This window comes from Haemaphysalis longicornis, unplaced genomic scaffold, assembly GCF_048455015.1.
Source record: "Haemaphysalis longicornis isolate Haplotype H1 unplaced genomic scaffold, Haemaphysalis longicornis Haplotype H1 scaffold_9, whole genome shotgun sequence".
In the NCBI taxonomy this organism is placed as follows: Eukaryota; Metazoa; Arthropoda; class Arachnida; order Ixodida; family Ixodidae; genus Haemaphysalis; species Haemaphysalis longicornis.
This window is the reverse complement of record NW_027526460.1, coordinates 18,816,384-18,835,480: the sequence shown is the minus strand read 5'-3', so window position 1 is coordinate 18,835,480 and position 19,097 is coordinate 18,816,384. Positions and strand designations below refer to the sequence as shown.

The window sequence follows — 19,097 nt, the reverse complement described above, 5'->3', positions numbered from 1 at the left end:
TTTTTCAAAGAAAGTGCTACGAGTTGTGCCGCGCCTCCGCCAGATGGCGCCACGGGTCCCGCGACCGAGAGAAGACGCAGTGAAACATCCCCCTCGCGAGGGGCACGATCAAATGCAGAGCATTTCCGGGGGCGCCCGACGTTAAGTAGTTGGCGTTACGTTAATGTTGTTGCACTTGTGGCAACTGCTGACGAGAGAGCGCTCGTCAGCAGTAATTTGAATGAGTCAACGATATAAGGCGCGTTCGTAGCGTCCCCTTTTGTGTCGGCTTTGTGGCGCAGTGGGTAGAGCACCATGTACATTGCGTTCCGCCCGCAGGGTCGAGGGATCGAAACCGGGCGCCGGATAGTATTTTTTTTTATATAGTAGGGAGGGGTGCGGTGCGGACTACGGACGTCAACGCGGGTGACATCGTGAGTTACTGAAATGCTCTGCATTTAATAAAAAACCCGAAAACGAACAACCTTAAGAATAGCGTACTGTTTAGTACTAAAGGTTGCTTTCCCGCAAGAATACACTGCGTGCAGGGGTGCACCCTTTACAGGCCGCTTGATTCGTTGTACTGGCATCACTTCGGTGACGGATATGACGTATGTGAAGTCTTCGTGTATCCGGGAATGAAACACTTTCGTGTTAAAAGATGTCGGGGAGGGGGGGAAGAGAGGCACGTTCGAAGTGGTTTGCTCCTTCACTACTAGTCGGCTTCACTGCTAAGTCTAAATTCAATGCTAGCGCATCGTGTGTCGCGTTTTCCATTATTCTTTTGACAGCAGAGCTGTTTAAGCTTGAGTTGGGTCTGTTGGCCTTAGCAAAAAAATAACGAAAAAAAAACTACCCAGTGCGAGGCGCCCGGCACTACCTTCGCGCGGTGGCTTTAGCAAAAAACAAATGCCGAGCGCACGTTAACGTGCGCCTCGTGAGGAGCGCTCGGCGTCGCCTAGGCTTGCGCGTGGGCTTACGCCACGTGAGGAGCTCCCGTCTTCGTCGTCGTCGTTGTCTTCGGCACGGCGGACTCGTGTCGCGCCGGTCGCTACTGCAGGGCTCAGCCACCGTAGAGGCGGAGGCCGTTGTGTTGCCCACGTGACGTTTTTGTTCGGTTGAGCTTGGGAATTCTGGGCGAGGTCGGAGGGAGGCGACGTAACCGAGCTTGACCTGGTCGGCAGCGACGACTTCTTGGCAGCCGTTAATGTAGAGGGTGGCAGTCTCGGGTTGCCGCTTGCCGTACGGAAAACGGGCAAAGACTTGCTCTTTCTGCTCCCTCTCTCATGGGATCCGCTGTAAGTGTGGGGAGAAGCTAGGTCGAGCCCGAGCACTGCCGTTTCTCCAACCTTGCACCACTAATTAAAGCTGCGCCATTTTTTTTGTTCAAATCTGCTTAATCAATTCTGACGGCACATCTTCAGCGTCTCCATTATAACGATTACCCGTGCTAACGGGACCAGTTATCCATTTATTTTGTAGATATAGGGCGTCACGCTATATCTACCTATGTACATAAGGAGAGCATTTTCAGATATCTTAATTTCTTTTTTTTTTCAGATCTTTCTGTCAAATATAAAGGTATGTATCAATAAACAACATATGCGCTATATGCCAATCACATGTATTAACTTGACGCAATATACATTTGTTTTGCGGATATAGGGCGGCTCACTTTTTCGGCCGTGTACTAGACAAGGAACACTTACGGGTTAAATATTAACGCACGAAAAGAAATAACAGAGATAAACAGACGTGGCATGCTTACCTACGACTTCTATACTCGATCAAGTTGTCTTTGAACGCATTTCCATTACTCCGTTCGATAAAAAATGGACGGCTGCACCGAACAGCTGCCAATATCCAATTGTGCCCCGCGGCAATTTTCGCAAATACGGCAAAGGTAGACAGCCCAACAAGACACGATGCAGGCCGCTTTGTTCTTTAAACTTCAAAACGACGCTAGCGCAACGTCGATAAGTACCGGTGATCAAAAAACAACATAGTCGCTTTCTAATTAAAAGAAATTTTTTGTATCGACTATTTCTTCCATTGCTTTTAGTTACTTTCTTGACTGCTCGCGTCTGCTGTTTTATTGTATTCGTTGCTGCTTGCTACAAATTAGTCTAGCGCGTGCCACGCGACAGGTTAACGTGGCGGCACGTGAGTAAAACAGGTGAACGTCAACCACGCAAAGTAGTGGGGCGAAGTGTCACTCCGCCCGCCTGTCCAAGTAATTCGCGACAAATGAGCAAAGGAGAAAAACGGGAAAGGAGGCACCAACAAGGCGTAGCAATAAAGAAGTGCTTGATAAGAGATAAGATAAGTGCTTGACAACACGTTTTTCAATTTTTTAAAATCCAAATCTTAAATGCTTTCAGAACGTAGTCAACAAACACAGGCAGTACTTAGAGTATAGGGGTCGCAAAGTACCTCAGCCAAAAATTACTCCTGTATGCCCATTAGATAACTTGGAAACCTGCTCAAACGATTGCGACCACGGGAAGATTTTTTTTTCTTTTCGATTGGCTGCACATGTTATTGTTCCCCGTCGGTGCTTTCCTCGCTCCTTTGGGCCATTTGGGTGGCTTAGTGGCTATGTTGCCGGTTTCACGGCGTAAAGGTCCCGGGTTCGATTGCCGGGACCTCCCTAACCACATTTTTTTCTTGAAGCTTCAACGTTTTTTGGGGCTACGGACGCACAAAGGTCGGCCTAAACAGCTCTGCTTCTAATAAAATGCTCACAAAATTTCGCTAGGGTGGGCGTCGTAGTACCGTTACTGCTCTACTATTCGAAGAGCGCATGGCAAGATTTGCCTTGCAAGTTCATACTTGAAAAAAAAAAAATGAATATATCCGCCGGCTTTGTCGACCCAATAGGCGTGTCCACAAGACGAACTCCTTTGACAGTCTTCCTAAAATTAGCAAAAAAATAAAAAAAAATTCCTCGGGGCCCTTAGGTCGGCTTTGAAGACGACAGATAATTATCCGGCCCTCTTATCAACTACATTTTTTTATTGCTACACCTTATTTGCCTTCTTCTTCTTCGCTGTCGTTTCCTCGTCTTTTGGCGCGGGTTATTTCGACAGGAAGACTGGCGACACTTCGTGCCACAGCTTCGCCAGAATAAGAGTTCTCCGTGCCTGGAGGTTATCTCTCTTACTTACGGGCCATGACGTTCACCTGTCCCGCAGCCCGCAATAGGCTAGCTCTTGTTCTGCCGCTGGAAAATGGCTGTGGTAGCGCAATAGTAAAATCCTCAGCTCGTACTCTCTGGGGGTCTGGGTTCAATTCCCATAGAAACTCAAGTGCGTTTTAACATGAATGTGTTTTATTCCATATACACGAAGATTTCGCTGTCGTCATATATGTCAGGGAAGTGGCGCCAGTAGAACGAAGCAAGCGGCCTGTAAAAGGTGCACCCTTGCACACAGGGTCTTCTTGCGGGGAAGGCAACCTTTCGTACCAAACAATACATTATACTTTGGGTTGTTCGTTTTCGGGTTTTATATTTTAACACGAAAGTGTTTTCTGCCGCGATACGGATTTCACTGACATATCAGTCCCCGAAATCACGCCAGTACACCTTTGCCGAAGCGACCCTCCAGCAGGACGTCGCTCGCCAAGCACACCCACAAGACAGCCGCTGACCCGCAAATCATGCTCAGCTGCCGATTTCGCTGCCCATTTCATTTTCGTATTTTACTGATTCCTACGGCAGAGAAATCAACCACAGTTTTTTTTATTATTTATTCTCAAAAGCGGCGGACATTCTAAGTACTGGAAATCAACAACACAACGCCGGTTTTTCCCACTATGGGCACGTGAGGCCTCACCCTTAATGAAGCGAATTTCAGCGCCAAAATTTTATATCCCTGCCGATACAGTTTTAGAAAACCGGCAACCGACACAGCCTTAGCGTTCCGCTCACCTCCAGCTAATTAACCAGTAATCGTTGACGTTTAACCTGCCTCTCTCAGTTTTGTTTAACAACAGGCGATGTTTTCGCAAGCCCTCCCGTGTCTACACACCATTGCGGAATGCAGGTAGCTTGAGGCAACCGGACCCCATGACCACTGCGCGCGCATCGCGTCAGCGGCCCGCACGTGATTGACAGCGGCGTCATAGCGGCGCGCTCCAAGCGCTGGCCGCCGCCGAGTCACGAAGACGACGGACGGGCCCGGAGCACCACAGCGCGCACGCCGGACGCGAAAGCAAAAAAAGGAAGGGAATGAAGGGGGAAAAAAGTAAGAAGGGAAAAAGAGAAGCGTGGTTCTTCGGAAGCGCACGACTGTTTACCATATTGACTGGCACATTGTAGGTCGCACTTCCGTTCGTGAGCCTACTGCCCTTAAAAAAAGCGGGCGCGTCAAATACTCCGGTCACGCGCCTCTCCGTCGTGTTGCAGCCTTTGTGCTCGCGATGCCCGGCCGCCCTGCATCGCATTATACGCAAACCGACGATGAGCGTCGCTAAATTGAAAGAAAACAAAACGGGTCGAGTTTAAGAGAAAACGCGAGTCGCACGAACGCGGTGCCATCCTATAGCTCGGCCGCTCGGAGGCCGACGGATTCCTCGGCGACACTCGTAGAGACGGCAAGCGACCTGCGACAGCTAGCAGCGACGTCGCGGGGAGTGGGTAATCCCTCGGGAGGATATTCGGTTTCGGGGCTCTTCGCTTGACGCGCGCGGCGCGGCTTTCTCGGGTGCGATGCAAAAATATTACGCCACAATGTCAACGCTCTCGCGTCGTGTATCCAACTGATCGAATGCGCCGTAGGTGGGCGCGGCATGCAGGCTGAGGCCGCCGCAGGAGAAGCATTGTTTGACTGAGTCCATCGTTCCCTGCCTCCGATGTCACGGGATAATAAATCTGTTGTCCTTTCTGCCCATCTGGCTTCTTGTTTGTGTGCTTGTTTGTGCGTTGCATGTTCTCGCGGAAGTTTTTGCGACGGAAGAATTCTCCGGCCCGCGTCCTCAACGTTTTTCATTACCGGCCTCCAGTTTCATTTTTGCTTTCTTCTCGGCGGGTTCGTGACGATTCAGAGCATTGGTCAATCCGTGCACATCTCTTTTCCTACCTTGCGAAGCATCAGAAGGGGATAACGCAAGCGGACATAGTACAGCAGCCAAGCCATGTTCAGTAAAAGTTGATAACAAAATCCACGCGCGAGTTTACAAAGAGTACAAAAGCGTGATGTTGGCTTGAAATTTTCACAACAATAAGCGCCCGTGAACGCTCAACCGACTCCTACGGTTTTATTACTTAACTTGGCTTCAAAACTACTCTAAAGCGTCGGAGGCTTGGCATCGTAGTTTCAACCCAGTAGCCCCCCCTCCCTGCTTCCACAAAAAAGTAACCCCAGTTCAAACTCCATTTAATTTTATTTCGGTATCAAGTATTAAACGCAATGTTTCACAAACAGTGATTCCAGCATTGCAGAACGGTGGGAGTGGTGCAAAATAATTCAGACACACTCATTTTCATTATAAGCTTGCGCAAAGCAAGTGTTCAAGAGTGCTGCCTAAAAACGAGGGATGGAAATACAAGAAAAGAAGCAAGGTGCACTACGGAGAGGCATGACCCTGTTAAAGTGCTTTTTATCACTCCGCGTGTATCACCTTACCTTGAACTAAGAGTTCGAAATACGGTGCTAACATATTCTCTAGATGAGTTTGCGGTACATATGGTCTAATGAACGAGCTTGTGAACTCGAAATAACAATCTGAGCTCAGCATCATTGTGCCGTTGCAGGTCAGCGTGGGTTCGTAACGCAACTCTATCAAAGCCTTCTTGTGGTTAGGAATACAATAGAAACCACTCTGGCCCTGGTGATTCATACTAGATCACTCCTGGCGCACGGGTTTTCGTCTAGCCTGAAAACCACAAACCCAGCTCCGAACTTTCTTTATACCGCGACCACACGGCCGCGGCAATTACTGGCCAACCAAAGAAGCCCATCCAATTTGTTCCTAACAACACGCACCCGACAAGGGCGATATAAAATAAGTGGCTAAGGACGCCGGCTACACGAGTTGAAAGCAGTAATACTCTATCGGATGTTAGGTAGCCTTGTTCGCGGCCTCCGTATACGCGAAGCTTTGTTCACTTTTACCGCCGCGTCTTATAGCTCAATCAGGCGCGCGGCGAGAGAGCGTGGCGAATTTGTTCCGTTCTGCAGACGTCCGGTCTTGGCCAGGCACCGTTCATTCTTTTCTTGTGCCAGCGTTCCCACAGCATAGCTTCTTTAGTGAACGTGGCATTATAGCTTGAGAATTGCCACGGCACCGGATGACGCTACTCCGTAACGCAACAACGATTCCGCGAGGACGGCGAAGAATAAAAATAGATTGGTCTCTGAAGTCCGGAGACAGCGCTCACGATTGACTATTTCTCTTTCTTTTTAATTTAAAGTGCGTTTCCAGTGTCTCACATTCTTTTGTAATGAGATTTCTCCCGGAGTTTTATTTTCGCGAGAAGAACATTTTTCAAGAACGTTTTCGCGGGAGTACAATGCACAGGCAAAGGACTGTTATGGACAAAATTTTGCACCTTAACGTACGGAGACGAAATAATAAATGTTTTAATTATGTATTTATTGATACTGCGATCTTTTAGATGATCATGGCAGAGGTGGTACAAATAAATGAACACCAATGATAAGCGACTAACAACAAATAAAAGCAATCAAAGTAGAAACATATATAACAATGATTCTTGCAGTGAATCTTGAAAACCTTATTATCTAGCTTTGTATATCAGCAGACTGAAGTGACGTTGAAACTAATGCGAAACGTAGTTTGAAGTGTTAAAGACGCACTGTTTTATTTTCTTACTCCCCGTTGCATTATTTGCGTTTGATGTTACCTGCATGAAAGTAGCCCTATGCGGTACGCCCTACGGCACGTATCCCGCGTAACCCACACCGACTGCGGCCTCTTAAATTGCTCCGGGCATTTCCTACTCGAGCTTTCTTTGGCTGGCACTCGACGCTCAGTCCTAGAATCTCTCTGCCCCCGAGCAGTCACGGTGGACGCTTTTTCGTTTAGAAACAACATTCATTTCTATTTGAATTAGTCCTCCCGGTTAGTAAATGGGCACGAATCTCGTTTTTTTTTTTTTTTGCTTTTCAGCCCTCCTTGTTCCGTTTCAAATATTAGCAGTATAAATTTATGAAGCAGAGCTCATTATGCACGGCTGACACAGATCATCGCTCGCTTCTCTGTACAGGTGCGGCATTAGCCTGCATTGAGCGCATCTTCGTGACGAATACGTTATTTTGCCCCAACTTCTTCCGCTCGCTGACCTCAGTGCTAGATCGGTGTGCTCCGAATTTGCCGGCATTTTTCGTTCTCACGGCAGCCACCAATCTCCTGTCGGGTTATCACATGCATACTGCGAATTACGCTCCTACAGGAAATGACGCACTGACAGCGGCCGTTTAAGGATATATACCTCCCTTTTCTACTGACTGTGTACCTTCTTTTTCGTACCTGTTCCTTGACTGACTTAAAAGAACAGTCTGGGAATGAGCGCATTCGTAGAATCGCAGTCGGTGTCAAACCTCGAAAGCGCGATTATTTCGTTGAATTTATAAAAAAAGAACTTGAAAGTGTATTCATTTTCTTCTCTCTTAAATATTACTTGGTCGTTTTTTTTTTTTTTTTTTTTTTTTTCACTGCGACGTAAATAATGGCTGCTCATCAATAGGAAAACCCGAACAAGTGTCACAGCGTCAGCACAAAGGCAGAATTACTGCCGGAGGTGTTCGCCCCGCTTCACACCGCCCGACGACACAGACGTGCATTTGCACATACACAGATTGTAAATTTAACGAGCCCCCGCGGAGTGTCGTCTATTCATCGCCGCCCACATTGTGCATATCTAACAATGATCACGAAAGCGCGCGGAAAACAGGACCGTGGACTTATCGCTCGTATCAAGCCGCCACTTTCTTTTCGTTACTGACTGGGTCTTTTCTTTTTTTCTACTTCTTTCTCTCTCTCCCTCAGTCGTAGTTGTCAGCACGCAAGGACGCCATTGTGTCAAACAAGCCAGCAGTGTCGCCTTTTATTATTACGAGTCCCCTCAGAATGCGGCCAGCCCCGCTATAAAGCCACAGTGTAAGGGGTCGTAAAACGCAGCGCGATACTTTCCCTAACACGAACATGCCCACAAGCGATCGACGCCACGCCGCCGGTTACACTGTCTCGCCTGCAGAGGTTGCGCCACAGTTCTCAGACCTCGGCCACGCGGAACGAAGTCCAAGGGCGAGAAATAAAGGAAGAGGGCATAGATCCGAGCCTTGTGGCACACCACACGCGAGTTACACTCGAAGGCGAGTCATGCGGTGTGCACGGAGAAGTGCGGCGGGCCTCTCGTTTCCGGGGTTGTTTGTGAGCCGACCGGACGTGGCACCGCATCGCCATCGATTCTGCTAGGCGGCCCATTGTGTTTGGAGAAGAATCTGCGTGCCGAGGAGGATTTTAAATCACTCTTCGCTGCGGCCGGGCGTTGAGAGGTGAATCAGAGCCCATTTGACCGGAAGCGGGCGCAAGCACCTGCAGCCTGCTCATCGTAACGGATGACTCAGGCCGCTCTTTTGAAACAGACTCCTTGAGATTAGTTTATTCATGCATATCACCACTACGTGCGAAAGACAAGAAAGGCTGAATGGAGTGCGTTGTTGTGATGGAGTGGCTCGCCTCAGAGGATTTCGCGGTGGCTTGAAGTGAGTTTTCGACAGGACTCAGTGAGTTTAGCGTGGATTAAATGCACGGATTTTTAAAGACGATAGTCTTTCTCGGGCTACTAAAACGCAGACATTTTGGTGTGTCTGTCTGTCTGCTTGCCTTCCTGCCTGTCTGTGACTCGATTCAGCCACCCGGCCAGAGTGAAACGAAAGCTGCGAAATAGTCTTGTATACTCACAGCCAAATCTAAATGTCTAAGTCCGGTGTCAGTGTTCATACTTGTCAACATTGTTGGACAAGAACAATACATTACGCAAATATATGGCATAAAATCAATATATGAGTTAAACGACCAGATTTAGGGGAAATCACCAAGGTGGAGTAAGTTTCTGTAAAGGAAAGGTGGATGTCAAACTTTCCTTTACAAAATCAATATATAAGTGATATTTGCCGTGTTTGGTTTTTGCGATAGAAAATGAAATACTATATCAACAGCAGAAAACCGTCGCCTGCTGTTGCCAGCGCTACCTTCTTGCGGCATTTAAGAAATCAAACGGCAACAGCAAGGAAAGGTTCCACTAGATAGGTTTCGCGTTCCGCTTGGAACGCTCGTGGAGTAGGGCAACGTGGTTCTATAAACCTTGTAGTCTGGTGCGTTGATTCACGCACGTCTCCGACGTACGGCAGCGCTGGCATTGATACACCCGACTTGGAGCAGTAGAAAGCGGTAAATTTAAATTGATTAGAGCAAACCTCTAGCGTGTTATCTTGGGAGGAACGAGACGGGAAAGGAACAGTATGAGAGGTGAGCGGGAAAGAGAAGGGAGGCCTTTAAATGGCAGGGGCGAAAGTCGACCATCATCGTTCGGCAACATTTGCAACGAAAGGAGCAGATACGCGGCCATTTTTTACCTTGCAAGTATAGCCAGCGCTTAGTCATTCAACAGTGCGCGCCTTTCATGCGAGTGGCATTTATCTGCACGCCTCGAAAAAGAAGGCAAAAGAAAAACAAGTCTCTGTAGGAGATAGGCGTCACTGGCTTGATTACGTTGATCTTTGTGACACCTCTCCTGCTCAGATAGCGCTGCATAAAAATAAGTCCATCGTCATTTTACAAGTTATCGGGTACCAAATGATATTTTAGAATGGTTCTAGACCTTCGCGTTTAGTGTCGCCAGCTACACCAGGAAACAACACTAAAATTAGGATCGTCAATTCACTTTTGACATTTCATACGTAAAAGGTCCAGCAGTAGCGTGACTGATTTAGTATAAAAGAATAATGAAAGAACATATTAATTGCTATAAATATGCCGGAATAGTGCGTTATTCCGGCCTTGCTTTAACTAACCAGAAACCTTGAAATTTATTAGTACAAGCGCTGTATCTGCCCATTTGCGTTTAGTTAAATGCTTGCCACTGCCGGCAACACTTAACGCGTCTTGTACGTTACACATATCACGCCACATCGCTTTTCCGAAGCGAAAGTGAATTCATGCGACTCTTCCCTGTCCCCCTTCCCGTCTCGATGTTTTTCGACGCCTGTTTCCATCTCCTTTTTTGGAAAATTCACCACCACCACCACCACCACCACCACCACCATCATCATCATCACCAGCCTATCTATGCCCACTGCAGGACAAAGGCCTCTCCCATTAATCTCCAATTCGCCCGGTCATGTGCTAACTGCGACCAATTTATCCACGCAAACTTCTTAATCTCATCTGCCCCCCCCCCCCCTCCCCGAAACGCACTAAGCACTATGACACCCATATCCAATTTAATGCCCTGTAATTCCTCGAAACACACCTCGAGACTCGCTTCGCTAGATAAGGTTCTCGCGTTAAACGTTGCCAGGTTCAGATTCCAATGGCGGCCTGTCCGGCTCCAGGGATTCTTAGCTCCCTCTGTTGCGTCACAGGTCTGACCGCCGCCGTGGTCAGTTGCTTCGCAGCCACTTTACCGAATGTCACAAATCAAGGCCACCAGATGTTTGGGAGCGGGCTGTAACCGCCGTGCCTATTTCCCAACCGAACGGTGTTTGTTCAAATGCCATTTCATCCGGCAATGTTTATGTCGTTGCAAAACACCGTCATTATATAACGCGTTTATTCGAAGGACACGGGGAAACAGCTGGGTCTGTTAATAATAAGGCACCCTGATTTCAAACAAATCATTTCCTTATACAATGTTGAGTATGCTTAATTCAAAGCAAGCATCTGTTCGTTCGTACCTACGGCCCGACGCATCGCCATCGTAGCCTACCCTTAACGTCAGTTAGGGACAATAAGTGAGAAGGTGGTGGGGATTCATGAGTAGCGGAGTCATAAGCTCTCTTCTCCTAACACCTCTCTGCAGAGGGACAACGAGGAGGATGTGTTTTATGTTTGCGTGTACAGGGGATCCGGACAGTTTATCGAACGCCGTTTTATCGAACGCCGTTTTATCGAAGTCGTTTTATCGAACGCCGTTTTATCGAACGCCGTTTTATCGACGGACGTTTTATCGAAGCCGTTTTATCGAAAGTGTTTTTCTCGGCCTTTTCGAGTAACATAATTTGCAGTACGTTTTTTTAATTTCCTCCTCGCTATGTAATTTGCAAATCTTGTCTCCACAGCAGGCCTATTTAAAAACATTTATAGTCTGTCTTCTAGTTGACTTTTATTTCCTGCGTGTTTTTCTTTGTTTGTTTTTGTGATGCGCAAAATATGTCACCAGAATTTTTTGCTGTGTTCATTGCGCAACTGGTACTGCCATAACGAATCTCCTTGTGTCTCTATCCCCTCTGATCCGAAGCATATCACGGCATTGTGGCGTATTGATTAAAATGCCTCGATATGCTTCGTACCTTTTTGTATAAACCGCTTTTGTGTCGACACATAATCTAATTATTTCGCCGCGTATGTTATACATAAGTCAGGCACTTCTTGGCGCTTGAGGGTCCAATGTCAAAAACCTAACTGGAACGCTAGCAAAAGTCTCTCCCGATTTCTGCATTCCTAATTCTTAATGGTATCTGAGTTCAGTTGCTAAGAGGTTACCAAGCCTTGCACTACTGTTCTCGTTGCCTTGCATGAACTAACGAGAAAAACGTTAGGTACAAAATTGTCACCGTACTGCAGGTTGGTTCGTTTTCATCTCCCTCTGGTTGCACCCCAGCAGACATGCTGGGGTGCATGCTCTTGCCTTTTTATCATAAGGCATAAAAACAGTGAGATAAAAATAGTAAACACCGAAAATGGAGAAATCATGAAGGTCTACTCAAAATACAGCGTCGTGACCCGATTACCTCTAAATAAAAATGGAAAAATTAAAAAATGAGAAAGAGCAATACTATGGCCCGTGCGATTACCTGAACAAGGCACACAAAAAACCAACAAAATGCGCTGCCTGGTCGGGCGTGTTCCTCCAAGGCCACCACGAAAACGTAAGGTTGGTGAATCAAAAGAGGGGCTAAGAGTTTTGACGCAAAAGTAGAAAATTATACGAAATCCTGTATTTTTTTTTTATTTGAGCATGATTAACAAAAAAACGTAAATTGTGATGGGATGGGCAATTGTCCAGCTGTACTAGCTTACGAGTTTCCCTAGTGCGAGATGACCTCTGACGACTTGTCCTACTTGACGAGTTCACCTATGACGAGTTGGCTGTGACAGGTTCCCTTGTGACGATTCTCCTAGACTCCACCACCTCTGTTGGGGTCTCACTATCACTGTCGGAACCCCCCTGTTCCAGTCACATAGCACTAATCTTTCAGAAGTTCTTGGCCCAACATTTCTCCAGATGCAAACAGTGTGACCCCAAGGTCCGAGTAGGAGTCGCGGGTAAACCTCGTGACTAGAACAATTGTGGGGTACAAGACTCTGGATCACGTAATGATGAACCATGGCGCAAGGGATATATTTTTCAACACTAACCTAAACACGCCGATACACATCTAAGGAATATTGCGCACGGGGTTCGGGTTGGTACTATAGGGGCAAATTCTGTAATATAAACAAGGGGGTCATACATGCTTGAGTGAAATCAATAAAGACTCGAAAAATAAAAATAATTTAATAAAGCAAAAGTGATCGAACACGGGAAAGGCGCGTCAACATATATAGATAGGTTTTTTATGTAATGCACGTCAGAGAGAATGTAGGAGGAAGGTTACTGCAGGTTAGGTTAATGCGATGGCCAGTTAAACAAAATAAACCCCGAAATTTACAATGCAAGCCGCAAAACCGCACTTTCGATAAAACGGACGTAGGTGGTTCGATAAAACGGCATTCGATAAAACGGCGTTCGATAAAACGGGCATTTTTTCGATAAAACGGCGTTCGATAAAACGGCGTTCGATAAACTGTCTGGGAACCGTGTACAGCACACCCTCGTGATAACAAAGTCATCGGGTCAGAAAACTGACTCGTTAAAAGCGGTACTCCATCAAAGGTGGGGATGATTTTTTAGAGTTAGAGAGATATCTACTACGCTAAATCTTTCAAGGTCATTCATCGCGTCGCAATGAACTTCAGCCGCAGGTGCGCGACCTGCGCCCTTCTTAACGCTCCGCTTGCTTGAAGCTCCACTGCTGCGGTACCTCGTGACTAGGAGAGGGTAAAAAGGTTGGTTCGCCAGCACCTTATCGGGCAGCGGCGACTAGGGCGACTGTTCGTGTGGTTCAGTGCAGGCGTGACAAGACGAAGGTTTACTCAGGTCCTGCAGTGGACCTGAGAAGGATGATGATGATGATGATGATGATGATGATGTGAAAACGCTGCGCTGACTGTGTTTACAGGAACGAAGACTAGAGAACCACATGATGCACGCACATGACAACGCTGCTTTGCCGGCGCTTGGTCCCTCACCCTTGCCACCAATGGTGCGCCAGCTGGTCTGTCTGTGTGCGCCTTTGAGAGCAAGTGAAAGGATGAATCCAGTACTCCATTAGATATAGCTAGATGCCATGCTGCGATATTCCAAGCAAAGGCAAACTTTCACGAAACGCTGTGCATAGTATGCTTTCGCTCGTGACAACTAGGTTTAAAAGTTTTAAATCTGAGCCATTTTCTTCCCTCCACTGCAGGTCGGACCGCGGAAAACTCTGAAGGAAACGAGAATCATCTATCACCTCCCGCTGCGGCGACGGAGACCCCAGTTCTAATCCTGGCGCCGCCGCGTCAAAGCAACCTTTTCTGGCGATGTCATTTCCGTGACGGATATGATGTCAGTCAGATCTTGGTGGACCCCGGAATAAAACACTTTCGTGTTAAAATACACCGATAACGTGTCGCTATATTAACGTGTAGCGTTAAGGGACGCGCTGCGCGAAAGCCCGCGATGTCTGAGAAAAATCGTGAGCGAGAAATTGGTTTTAGCGAAAAATCCCGTAGCGCCCCCTTACGGCGCGCACTAAAACCCTCGGTATCGTAACGTGCTGCCCCAACCGCCGCGCGAGCAGCAGCGGAAAGTTTTCACCGTTCGGGCACGATAAAGCTATCGCGTTCCACGTTTAAAAGCGAAGCATTTTCCAAACTTTGCGAAGCCCTTACCTATTCCCCCCAACTAGGGAGTAATCCTGTCCTTGTTTCATCTGTGGGTCTCCTCGATTATCAGTCCTGGATCGTCCGCGGACTGTCTGAGACGCGATCCGGCGCTAGATTTTCCCATGTATTCGTACTGGACTTCCGGCCCGAACGCAGTCCCTGGACTACCCGCGGACCGTCCAGGACTGGTAAATCCATGCACATTTAGCACCGGATCGCGTCTCGGACAGTCCGCGGACGATCCAGGACTGATAATCGAAGAGGCCCACAGATGAAACAAGCACAGGATTACTCCCTAGTTGGGAAGAATAGGTAAGGACTCTGCAAGCTTTCCCGGGCTGCCGTCAAAGCTGTCGGCACCCTCAACTTTCGCCCGCGACGTCGCAGGCGCACGGCGCTGCGTGACAACGCTGGCGTGTGCTGTTCACGATTGCGACGCGAACGAGTTGGCCAGCGAACGGGTATACGCAAGCGCGTGCGGATCGCCCGGAGCAAATCCATCAGCACGGCGCTCCGATCGATCCCGCCTTATCGGGCGGGCATCGGCCGGCCCGGCAGACGCCGCGAATGACCCCTAATGGAGCACGACTGCATACCGGAGCCGGAGCGTCTCACGCAGCGCTAAGTGAAACTCATATAGGAGAGACAATTGCCATTACGCCGTCCTCCTTTTCGTCGGGCTTGATTGCTGGGATTCGCGCACGGCAAACCGAGACGAGCGTGCTCGGGGTCGCAATGCGCGTAACGAATGAAAGCAGACCACTTTCATTCGCCCGTTTAGCGAAGGCTAAGGTGAGCACGTCGCGCTGTCTTTTGCTCGCGCCTCGGCAGCGTCCGAGGTAAGTGGGGAAGCGGACGTCGCAGCCCGTAGCCGCGAGTTGCTCTAGAAAACGCACGATGTGATGGCCGGAAGTGGGCTGTGGACGACCGCGGACTGCTAGAGTGTTACTTCCGCGGCGAAGTGAGGATGCGAGTCACGCATTTGTGGAGGCGGGAAAACCATTTTGTATCATAAATGCACATGAGTCTTGTCAGAATGAGACTAGTCGCGGTGATGCATACGAGACGAAATGTCACGCCTCAAGGCGTAAGGCCACTGGTTTGTCTGCCGGTAGCGAAATGCAAAAAAAAGATAGAAAAAAACGCGTAGACGGCGCTGTTGGTGCGTGTTAACAAACTCGGGTGGTTATGAGGTGCGCCACAGGAGCCTGGTATTGCTTGGCAGAGTCGAGAATCCCAGTGAAATGACGTTAAAACACCCGTCCGAATGGTCTTACCTTTGAACACCCGAATTTCCCTCTCCGCAGAAAACAGCACCTGTTTTAATAATTGAACCTACTCTGCTCTTACCCTAGATGACAGGGCTTACATTCTACATCGATATTTTCAGTCGTTTACAAATCCATTCATGACGGATGGTGCCAGTGAACACTGCGCCTAACCTTGAAGCACACGAAACAGCCATTCGAACGCACATCTCGGAAAGGGAGGGGGTAAACGTGTAAGATTAAGAAAGAATGCATAACAGAGTACGACATCTTTTCTTTAACCTGATAAAGTGATTAGACAACGTTTCCCACCGAAGTGACCACGGTGTTTTTTCAAGCAAATTTCAATTCTGCACCAAGTGTGGTTGAACAAGAGCAACATCATCTCGAACCATTATCCGACGCGGAGGAGCCTTTACGTCGCCGAGTACATTGCAAAGCACGGAACAGACGGCGGGTAGGAATCCTGTCAAATTACACGCGTGAACAGCTTGTCCACGGCTCGACGGAGGAGAGAAACGGGTGTCCTTATGGATACGGAAGATGCAAACGATTGCGCGTTCAGGGAGCCGTCACTCAGCGCCCGCGGCGGCGGCGACGCAGGCTTTGGCGGCCACACAGTGCGCCCGCGTTTTTCCCCCCCTGAGAGCCGTCGGCTGGGGTGACGACCCGACCTTGTCTGGCGCATCAGCGGGAGGCACGCATGCTAAACAGCTTCCGCGTGAGAAGGGCGCTTTTGCACTCCGCTAGTTCCGTGCAATGATGCGCGAGCGACGCGTGCGTGTGGAGAGCAGGGCTCTCTGCTATGCCTGGGAACAATGCCGCCCTTGCTAATGGCGCTAATGCTGATGTCAGCGTAGTCTTATAAGCAATGGAGGCATGCCGCACGAAATGCTCGTGGGAAATGAAATCTCTGGCCGTCCACCAAGAACTCTGAAAGCGTCCGTCAAGTGTTAGCTCGGGGTAGTTGCGGCCGCAGCAAAACTGCATGGACACGGATGATTTAGTAGAGGGCATGAGCGCTAAAAAAAAAAAAAAAACATCTTACTCCTGAGTGAGATGCCAAATACACAGTTTTCAAGGATGATAACAAGTGCCCATGGCAAGAGGGAATGAATTTCTCTCTCTCTCTCTCTCTCTCTCTCTCTCTCTCTCTCTCTCTCTCTCTCTCTCTCTCTCTCTCTCTCTCTCTCTCTCTCTCTCTCTCTCTCTCTCTCTCTCTCTCTCTCTCTCTCTCTCTCTCTCTACGTGGAGTTCTAGCCCTTGAAATTGCCTGCCTCAATTGACTGCCCGACAACGCCTGGACCTTTAAGCCCCATGCACGGAATTTAAACGAGTCCCAAACGAACATTACGAGTGACCCTCGAATGACGCTGTTCGCTCAACTCGCAAGCGGAGAAGGGCCCAGGTGCGAACGGTCGGCAGTGCTAATTTATGCCGCCCGCCCGATGACCCCGCACCTCCCCGTTGCGTCGAACTCTTGTACCCGCCGCGGTGGCTCAGTGGCTAAGGCGTTGTGCTGCTGAGCACGAGGTCGCGGGTTCGATTCCCGGCCGCGGCGGCCGCTTTTCTGATGGAGGCGAAAAGCAAAAACGCCCGTGTGTACGAGATTTCGGCGCACGTGAAAGATCCCCAGGTGGTCAAAATTAATCCGGAGCCCTCCACTACGGCGCGCCTCATCGCCTGCGTTGCGTCGGCGCGTTAAACCCTACAATCAATCAATCAAATCAGCGTCGAACTCTTGTTCCTTTCCGCTCCCATCGTCCGAACGCGCATGCCGCCAAAGCCGTCGTCAAGGGACGCGACACTGTCTGCCGGGGTACGCAGTGACGTGTGCGATTTCCTTCATTGCGCGCCATCATATCTGGCGCTGTTTTTAATTCTCTCGTGCCGTTCTACGGCTGTGCTGTTCTCAAGTAGGCTGGCAGGCAGCGCGAGCGTTGCAAAGGAAAACGAGGAAAAACATTCCCCAAACGAAGTCAACGAGCACGCAATGTCTGGCATGCTTCCGGGTTGCAGGTCGAAGCCGGCAGATACTGTGCTGCTGCGGACACTTCGACTTCATCGGCGACACCCCTGCGAAGCAAACTTTGTTGGTTTCACTTTACGCTTCAGTCATTTTTTAATCTTTAAACCTCTGTCCCTCGCCCCCCCCCCCCCCTTCTTTTTTTTTTTTTTTTTGTCGTGCTGTACCATGTGATTCTGTGAGTCAGCCAGCGCCGTTTGGTATGTCACGTTACACGTCGGCGTTGAAAGTAGCCAATATTATAGCGTGAGCTACACTGGCCGAGGGTGAGCAGTTTCGCGCGGCTTCTGGAGGGCCGTGCAGCGCATGCGCGAGGAGCGGTGACGTCTCACGGCGCACAGCTGGCGCACCGGAGCCGCCACCGCCACGACTGGATTGGATTACATTGAAATGGACTGAATTGGATTGAATTGGAATAAATTGTATTGTATTGAATTGTATTGGATTGAAAATCGTTGTAGCAGCAGTAAGCACGATAATCATGCTAATCCTAGACAACCAAGAAACCTAAGAATAACGAGCGGAACCTTAGCTCACGCCTACGTATATCCTGGCATAGGCGAGCTAAGCCGCTGCTAATTTTTTTTATGCCCCATCACCCTTCGTGGTTCTTGAACTTCGTTTAGTAATGTGTAGTCAGCAACTGATACTTGTAAGGCATGAATCAAGGCGTATGGACGGAGTAATTTGGCTCTATTATATGCGACTGCATCTCATTCACTCGCCTTGTCCCTCCATACGGCGTTGTTGTCCGTCCACACCCCTCCCCATTCTCCTCGCCGCGCGAGCTGCGCTCTCCGCCGCTCACCCCCTCTCCTCTCCGATAGCGAACACTCTCTCGCGAGGGGCATTGGATTGGATTCGATTGGCTTGGCTTGGCTTGGCTTGGCTTGGCTTGGCTTGGCTTGGATTGGATTGGATTGGATTGTGTTGCGTCATAGCCGCGCCACGTTGCGTCATAGCCGCGGTCGTTCCATCACCGGCCAAAGAAATGAAGAATACATCATACGCGTTCCTCACACGTTTCACGCAAGTAGAGAATCAACCCAACGGAAACACCAAGTGAACCCCCAAGATGCGTCGCATCTCCACAGGGTTCCCCTCGCGGGAAGGTGGGGTAATTTTTTTAGATAATCAAGTTTAAAATTGGCCTCTGGTTTGACCTATTGCATCATGGTTGTCCGATTGGTCGTCAACACGGTTGTTTGATTAAAAGGCTTGCCCAGCTGGTATCACAAATCAGATTTTTATTTTAGAAGTTCGGAAGAAATCTCATGCTTATTTTTAATTCAAGGTAGTGAATTGCTCCGCTGCAGACTAGGCCGAAAAGCGTTAACGCTAATGACACGTTCACCCTTCCTTGCGCAGCTAGGAGCTTGTGACCTTTGGCTATAGACGCGTCACGCTACTCCAGATGACTTTTGGCCTGACGTTTCCGCATTGCTTCGCAACGCGTCCTCCCTCCCAGAGAGAGAGAGAGAGAAATAAACTTTATTGCGATACGTAGTTAGGAGGGGGCGGTGACCGGTAGTTGCAGTTTGCCGGTGACCAAGGCAGCCCGTTCCGTCAGACTAGTTTGCATCTGCGGGTCGGAGCTACCCAGC

The 19,097-nt window shown here is 48.9% G+C and overlaps 2 protein-coding genes across 2 annotated transcripts in view; one reads left to right on the top strand and one right to left on the bottom strand.

Annotated features, from left to right (window-relative positions):
- The window catches only part of LOC144152252 (uncharacterized), a 253,626-nt gene that overhangs the window by 139,217 nt on the left and 95,312 nt on the right, over positions 1 to 19,097 (top strand). The window lies entirely within an intron of this gene.
- The window catches only part of LOC144152253 (uncharacterized), a 30,243-nt gene that overhangs the window by 1,243 nt on the left and 9,903 nt on the right, over positions 1 to 19,097 (bottom strand). The window lies entirely within an intron of this gene.